Source organism: Myotis lucifugus, unplaced genomic scaffold (genome assembly GCF_000147115.1).
Source record: "Myotis lucifugus unplaced genomic scaffold, Myoluc2.0 scaffold_507, whole genome shotgun sequence".
Classification (NCBI taxonomy): domain Eukaryota; kingdom Metazoa; phylum Chordata; class Mammalia; order Chiroptera; family Vespertilionidae; genus Myotis; species Myotis lucifugus.
The window spans coordinates 335,055-344,079 of NW_005871555.1; positions in this window are offsets into that span (position 1 = coordinate 335,055).

Sequence of the window (9,025 nt, forward strand, 5' to 3'; positions counted from 1 at the left end):
GTGCGAGGATTCAGTAAGTTCATGCATGTAGAGCATATTCTAGAACAACCCACAGCATTTACGAGAACTCCAGGCCAAAGATCACTATGTACGCACCATGTAACCTGCCCTCCAACCAGAACCACTTCCTTACATCAGCTCCTCTGCGGCTCCACCAGGAACAATACAGGCCGTTTTCCACCCACACCTGCTTACCTTAACCTCTAAAGCAGCAGTTCCCAACCTGTGGGTCGTGACGCCTTTGGGGATCAAACGACCCTTTCACAGGGATTGCCTAAGACCATTGGAAAACACGTATATAATTACATATTGTTTTTGTGATTAATCACTATGCTTTAATTATGTTCAATTTGTAACAATGAAAATACATCCTGCAGGAGAAAACCAAGATGGCGACATAGGTAAATACCGGAGTTTGCTGCCTCGCACAACCACTTCAAAAATACAACTAAAAGATGGAATGGACATCATCCAGAACCACAGGAAGGCTGGCTGAGTGGAAGTTCTACAACTAGAAGGAAAGAGAAAAACATACCGAGACTCAGAGGAGGTGCGGTGCGGAAGTAAAATACAGAGGTACAGAGGCGCATGCAGAGAGGGCTGGTGGCTGAGGACACGGTTGTCTTTTTCAATCGGGAGGGAGTCTCAAGCTCTGACCTCCAGTTCCGGGTGAGTCTCTGGGGACCCAGACTCATATGGGAGAAACTGGACTGTCTGGCATTGGTTGGAACTCAAGGGCAGCTTTCTCTTGGGGGTGCTTGCAGCGATTGCCGGGACACTGAGAAGCAGGGCCTCTGAGGGCAGGACTGAGAGCAGCCATAACTGCTCGCTCCGCCCTGTTGATCCCCTGGGACCCCTCCCCGCCCAAGCCGTACACAGAGGCTTTTGCATATGAAAGGCCTGGCCCTTTGCAATCTGATAATTACCTAACAAATCACAGCTGGCCCAAGGCCCCAGGGCAACTTGCATTGTGTCCCAGCTGGCTCCTGCTGGGTAGCCTCAGGCAATGGCTAGATTAGCACCTCCTTAGAGATCCAGGAGCCAGTGTACCCAGTGGTCAGAGTGGGACCATCCAGATTGCAGCTCCTCGGATCCATAAAGGACACACTCAGGGGGCAGACTCAGTGAGCACCAAAGCCCCACTGAAGCAAGTCTTGCCCCGGAGGGGTGTCTCCAGCACAGAAGTTCTCCCACTGCAGACACAGATGATTCTCACAGGCAATTGGCCTGGAGGTCAATTCCTCCCAGTGTTACCTACAACAATCAAGGCTTAACTACAACAAGACTGTGCACAAATCCCACAAAGGGGTGCACCAAGAATGCCCACCTCAGGTAATTGGGGAGGCTGAGCCACTGGGCCCTATAGGACACTTAGCACACAAAGCCACTCTATCGACACAGGGAAGCATAAAAAAATTCGGAGACAAAGAATCAGGACACAAATGACAGAAATGGAGGAAAGCAAACGACTGGATATAGAGTTCAAAACCACACTTTTAAGGTTTTTCAAGAATTTTCTAGAAACAGCCGATAAACTTAATGAGACCCTCAAGAAATCTAATGAGACCCTCGAGGTTGTGATAAAGGACCAACTAGAAATTAAACATACACTGACTGAAATAAAGAATATTATACAGAATCCCAACAGCAGACTAGAGGATCGCAAGAATCAACTCAAAGATTTGAAATATGAAGAAGCAAAAAACACCCAACCGGAAAAGCAAAATGAAAAAAGAATCCAAAAATACGAAGGTAGTGTAAGGAGCCTCTGGGACAGCTTCAAGCGTATCAACATCCGAATTATAGGGGTACCAGAAGAAGAGAGAGAGCAAGATATTGAATACCTATTTGAAGAAGTAATGACAGAAAACTTCCCCTACCTGGTGAAAGAAATAGACTTACAAGTCCAGGAAGCGTAGAGAACCTCAAACAAAAGGAATCCAAAGAGGACCACACCAAGACACATCATAATTAAAATGCCAAGAGCAAAAGACAAAGAGAAAATCTTAAAAGCAGCAAGAGAAAAAAAGTCAGTTACCTACAAGGGAGTACCCATACGACTGTCAGCGGATTTCTCAACAGAAACTTTGCAGGCCAGAAGGGAGTGGCAAGAAATATTCAAAGTGATGAATGCCAAGAACCTACAACCAAGATTACTTTATCCAGCAAAGCTATCATTCAGAATTGAAGGTCAGATAAAGAGCTTCACAGATAAGAAAAGGAGTTCATCACCACCAAACTAGTATTATATGAAATGCTGAAAGGTATCCTTTAAGAAGAGGAAGAAAAAGAAAAAGGTAAAGATACAAATTATGAACAACAAATACACATCTATCAACAAGTGAATCTAAAAATCAAGTGAATAAATATTCTGATGAACAGAATAAACTGGTGATTATAATAGAATCAGGGGCATAGAAAGGGAGTGGACTGACTATTCTTGGGAGGGAAAGGTGTGTGGGGGATGCGGGAAGAGACTGAACAAAAATTGTGCACCTATGGATGAGGACAGTGGGCAGGGGGGTGAGGGCGGAGGATGGGGGGGGAACCGGGTGGAGGGGAGCTATGGGCGGAAAAAAGAGGAACAACTGTAATAATTTGGACAATAAAGATTTAATTTAAAAATAAAAAATAATAAAAAAAGAAAATACATCCTGCATATCAGATATTTACATGACGATTCATAACAGTAGCAAAATTATAGTTATGAAGTAGCAACGAAAATAATTTTATGGTTGGAGTTCACCACAACATGAGGAACTGAATTAAAGGGTCACAGCATTAGGAATGTTGAGAACCACTGCTCTAAAGAGTACCTGCCTCCTGGCACCTTTTTAAAAAAAATCTGAGATGGTTTTACCCAACATTAATGCCACCCTTTCACAGTCTGAACATCTTTAAGGATTTCAACCTGTCCTTTATAGGATACTCCCATCCAAAAATAGACATTGGTGGGTGACAGAATATGCTACCCCAAAATATGCCACTTTGGAATTTCGAATCTTTCAGCTGAAGGCAATTTTTCTTCCCCTACAGCACATTCATGGACTTTAGGTGTTGTGTGTGCAAACTGTCACAGAGGAAAATTTTTCCCTTCCTCTTCCAGGCTCTTTGGCTGACCTAATTAAATTGACATAAAACAGATAAATTTAATTGCTCAGAAACTCCATTTCTTTAATATGACCCTTTCTGCCCTAGCCAGTTTGGCTCAGTGGCTAGAGCATTGGCCTGCAGACTGAAGGGTCTGGGGTTCTATTCTATTCAAGGGCACACGCCCCTGTGGCAAACTCAGTCTTCAGTAGGGGGCATGCAGAGGGCAGCCAATTGATGATTCCCTCATCATTGATGTTTCTCTCTCTCTTTCCCTCTCCCTTCCTCTCTGAAATCAATCAATATATATATATATATATATCCCTTTTCTCCTTTCTGTTCATTCATTACATTCCTTAATCATTAAGCCCTTAGGACACCAGATTCTGATCAGCATAAACTGAGTTAAGAACAAATGGCTACAATCGAACAGACTGTCCAACCTATGAGGGAAGGCAGGGGGTGAGGGGGTAAGAGATCAACCAAAGGACTTGTATGAATGCATATGAGCATAACCAACTCACACAGACAGTAGCAGGGTAAGGGCATGTGCTGGGGGGTGGGGGAGGCTGGGGAGAGGTCAATGGGGGAAAAAGGAGACTTATGTAATACTTTAAACAATAAAGAATTAAAAATAAAATAAAATAAGAACAAATGGCCTCAGATTATTAGCTGTGTGATCAAGAATAAACCCCGAAGAGGATTAAAAATGGCAGCAGAGTAAGTGGATGCTTCACAGACACCCTCTCAGAATCAAACTGGAATTACAGCTAAAATACAACAACAACAACAAGCATCCTGAATAATCGACTGAAGACTAGCTGGAGAGAACCCTGATAACCAAGGACTGAAAGTGCAGACCACATAGAGACTGGTAGGAGGGGCAGAGGTGTGAAAGGGCTGGCGGGGCTCCCACATAGAGCAGCTGAAGTCCCAGAGGGATATCTCAGGTGTCGGGGGTTGCCACTGAGAACTCTGGGGTGTAACCCCCAAGCTGGGCCCCCCAGCAGAGAGAACCAGAACTGAGAAGGGTGCCCACATAACTTCTGGCTGTGAAAAGCAGCAGGGTTGTTGTCTGCCAGGGAGAGATGGCTACAAATTCAGGCACCAGACCCCAAATAGCTGCAGCAATCCTGAGAAAAAAGACCAAAGTTGGAGGGATCACAAAGCCACTGTCCTCAGAACTGCCTGGTATTGGCACAAGAACAGACATATAGACCAATGACACAGAACAGCGAACCTAGAAATCAACCCAAGCCATTATACTCAAACTAGACTCCCAGTGCACAAATTCATGCACCTGTGGGGTCCTTCGGCCTGGCCTGTGGGATCAGGCCAAAACCAGCTCTCCAACAATCCCCGAGGGGTTCTGGATTGCAAGAGGGTGCAGGGCAGGCCTAGGGACCCCACTAGTGCACAGTCGGGGCTAGGGAGGAATGTGGGAGGTTGGCCAGCTGCGGAGGGACCATGGGAGGGCTCCAAGGCATGTCCAACCCGTCTCGTTCAGTCCCAATAGGGCAGACCCCAGCAGCAAGCTAACCTACCGGTCAGAGCGTCTGCCCTCTGGTGGTCAGTGGACATCAGAGTGAGCGGTTGAGCAGCCCTAGCATTACACTTTAATTGGTTGAACGGACAACCTGACACTTAGCATATTAGGCTTTTATTATATATTTGACAAAGGAGGAAAGAGCGTACAATGGAGACGAGAGTCTCTTCAATAAATGGTGTTGGGAAAATTGGGCAGATGCATGCAAAAAAATGAAACTAGATCACCTACTTACACCATAAACAAAAATAAACTCAAAATGGATAAAGGACTTAAAACACAAAACAGGAAACCATAAAAATCTTGGAAGAATCCATAGGCAGCAAAATATCAGACCTATATTGTAGAAATATCTCCACCAGTACAACTCCTAGGGCAATGAAAACTAAAGAGAAAATAAACAAATGGGACTACATAAAAATAAAAAGCTCTGCACAGCAAAAGAAACCATCAACAAAACAATAAGAAAGCCCACTGCATGGGAGAACATATTTGCCAATGTTATCTCCGATGAGGGTTTAATCTCCAACATTTACAGGGAATTCATACAACTTAACAAAAGGAAGATAAACAATCCAATCAAAAAAATGGGCAAAGGACCTAGATAGATACTTTTCCAAAGAGGACATAAAGAAGGCTGAGAGACATATGAAAACATGCTCAAAATCACTAATCATCCAAGAGATGCAAATCAAAATGACAATGAGGTACCATATCACACCTGTCAGAATGGCTATCATCAACATATCAACAAACAACAAGTGCTGACGAGGATGTGAGAAAAAAAAACCCTCTTGCACTGCTGGTGGGAATGCAGACTGGTGCAGCCACTGTGGGAAACAGTATGGAGTCTCCTGAAAAAAATTAAAAATGGAACTTCCATTTGACCCAGTAATCCCACTTCTAGGAATATATCCCAAGAAATCAGAAACACCAATCAGAAAGGATATATGCACCCATATGTTCATAGCAGCACCATTTACAATAGACATGATTTGGAAACAGCCTAAGTGCCCATCAGCAGATGAGTGGATTAGAAAACTGTGGTACATCTACACGATGGAATACTATGCTGTGGTAAAAAAGAAGGAACTCTTACCATTTGCGACAGCATGGATGGAACTGGAGAGCATTATGCTAAGCAAAATAACACAGTCAGAGAAAGATATCAAATGATCTCACTCATGTGTGGAATATAATGAACAACATAAACTGATAAGCAAAAATAGAGCCAGAGAAAAAAAATTTTAGAATAGAAGTAATCCTGTTATTTGCAGATTTTTAATATTTCCTACAACTTTTGTGATATCATACTATGTTAGTACAATTTTGGTAATATACTTAAAATTCTTTTTCCTCTTGAAATATTAATGTTTATCACATGTAATATTATTATATTAAGATCTTTTTCTTGAATAATTGGTGTTTATTGTATGTAACATTATCATATTTAAAATAGTTTTTCTTGAAATATTAAGGTTTATTGCATGTAACATTATTATATTTAAGATCGTTTTTCTTGAAATATTAAAAAAAGAAAATAATAATAATAAAGATATCACTCAGAGGGAAAAAATTTCAGGCATCCTCTTAAAGAGCTAACACACAAAATTTCGTGTGCAGCCACTTACCCTGGGCTCCAGCAGAGGGAGGGCAGTGTGGATTTGAGCTGTGTGAGCACAAGCCAGAGATAGGGGCTCTAGGGTTAGAACGTGGAGGGCAGACACCCCGTTTTCTAAGCTGAGTCATTCCCTCACCTGAAGAGGACAACTCTCTCAGGCAGAGCTTTGCTATCCAGGTGGTTTTTGCCTCGGGGTAAGGCAGTTGCCCCACCCTATTGGAAAATCTCACGTTCAACCTGTGGACAATTGCCTTCGGCTACTCAAGACTGAATACACTCAGTGTGCAGGCAGAGGCGATCTGGAGGCTTTGAGTCATTGCCTGATCTTTGCCTGAGTCAGAAACAGTGTAGCAGATCTACCTAATACATAGTCACAAACCCAAACAGGCAGCCAAAATGGGGAAATAAAAAACCAACCCCCAAGGTGAAACCAAGATGGCGGCATAGGTAAACACCTGAAATTGCTGCCTCGCACAACCACTTCAAAAATACAACTAAAGACAAAACAGAGATCACCCAGAACCACAGGAAGGCTGGCTGAGTGGAAATTCTACAACTAGAAGGAAAGAGAAAAGCACACTGAGACTCAGAGGAGGTGCGGAAGTAAAGTGCAGAGGTACAGAGGCGCGTGCACGGAAAGGGCTGGCAATGGAGGACGCGGTTGTCTTTTTTAATTGGGAGGGAGTCTCAAGCTCCCAACGGCCCTGACTCCAGTTCTGAGCAAGTATCTGGGGACCCAGACTCATACGGGGAGAAACTGGACTGTCTGGCAGTGGGCAGAACTCGAGGACAGCTTTCTCTCAGAGGTGCTTGCAGCGAGTACCACGGGACACTGAGACCCGGGGGCCTCTTAGGGCAGAACTGAGGATCAGCCATAGCTGTTTGCTCCGCCCTGTTGATTCCCTGAGACCACGCCCCACCCAAGCTGGGAGCGGAGGCTTTTGCATATGAATGGGCTGGCCCTTTGAGATCTAAAATTACCTAACAAACTGAAGCTGGGTCAGAGAGAACCAGAACATCCAAAAGAAGGCTCAAGGCCCCACAGCAGCTTGCATTGCTTCACAGCTGGGCCTTATCTAAGCACCTCCAAACCCCAAACAAGGAAGAGGAAACTTCAGATCTCTCTGTAGCTCCTGTTGGGTAGCCTCAGGCAGAGGCTAAATTAGCACCTCCTTAGAGACCCAAGAGCCCATGTACCTAGTGGTCAGATGGGACCATCCAGATTACAACTCCTCAGATCCATAAGGGACACACTCAGGGGGCAGACTCAGTGAGCACCAAAGCCCCACTGAAGCAAGTCTTGCCCCAGAAGGGTGTCTTCAGCACAGAAGTTCTCCCACTGTAGACACAGCTGATTCTCACAGCCAATTGGCCTGGAGGTCAATTCCTCCCACTGATACCTACAACAATCAAGGCTTAACTACAACAAGACTGTGCACAAAGCCCACAAAGAGGTGCACCAAGAGTGTCCACCTCAAGTAATTGAGGAGGCTGAGCCACTGGGCCCTATAGGATACCTAGCCCACAAAGCCACTCTATCAACACAGGGAAGCAGCCAAAATGGGAAGACAAAGAAACAGATCACAAATGACAGAAATGGAGGAAAGAAAACTACTGGATATAGAGTTCAAAACCACGGTTATAAGGTTTTTCAAGAACTTTCTGGAAACCGCTGATAAATTCAGTGAGACCCTCGAGGATATGAAAAAGGACCAACTAGAAATTAAACATACACTGACTGAAATAAAGAATAATATACAGAGATCCAACAGCAGACAAGAGGATCCCAAGAATCAAGTCAAAGATTTGAAATACGAAGAAGCAAAAAATACCCAACCAGAAAAGCAAAAAGAAAAAGGAATCCAAAAATATCAAGATAGTGTAATGAGCCTCTGGGACAACTTCAAGCGTACCAACATCCGAATTATAGGGGTGCCAGAAGAAGAGAGAGAGCAAGTTATTGAAAACCTATTTGAAAAAATAATGACAGAAAACTTCCCCTACCTGGTGAAAGAAATAGACTTACAAGTCCAGGAAGCGCAGAGAACCCCAAACAAAAGGAATCCAAAGAGGACCACACCAAGACACATCATAATTAAAATGCCAAGGGCAAAAGACAAAGAGAAAATCTTAAAAGCAGCAAGAGAAAAAAAGTCAGTTACCTACAAGGGAGTACCCATATGATTGTCAGCTGATTTCTCAACAGAAACTATGCAGGCCATAAGGGAATGGCAAGAAATATTCAAAGTGATGAATAGCAAGAACCTACAACCAAGATTACTTTATCCAGCAAAGCTATCATTCAGAATTGAAGGTCAGATAAAGAGCTTCACTGATAAGAAAAACTAAAGGAGTTCATCACCACCAAACCAGTATTATATGAAATGCTGAAAGGTATCCTTTAAGAAGAGGAAGAAGAAGAAAAAAGGTAAAGATACAAAGTATAAACAACAATCACATATCTATCAACAAGTGAATCTAAAAATCAAGTGAATAAATATTCTGATGAACAGAATAAACTGGTGAATATAATAGAATCAGGGGCAGAGAAAGGGAGTGGACTGCCAATTCTCTCGCGGGGGGGGGGAGGGGTGTGGGGGGTGGGGGAAGAGACTGGACAAAAATCATGCACCTACGGATGAGGACAGTGGGGGTGGGTAAGGGCAGAGGGTGGGGTGGGATCTGGGTGGAGGGGAGTTATTGGGGGGAAAAGAGGAAGACACTGTAGATAATCTGAACAATAAAGATTTATTTTTAAAAAAAAAACC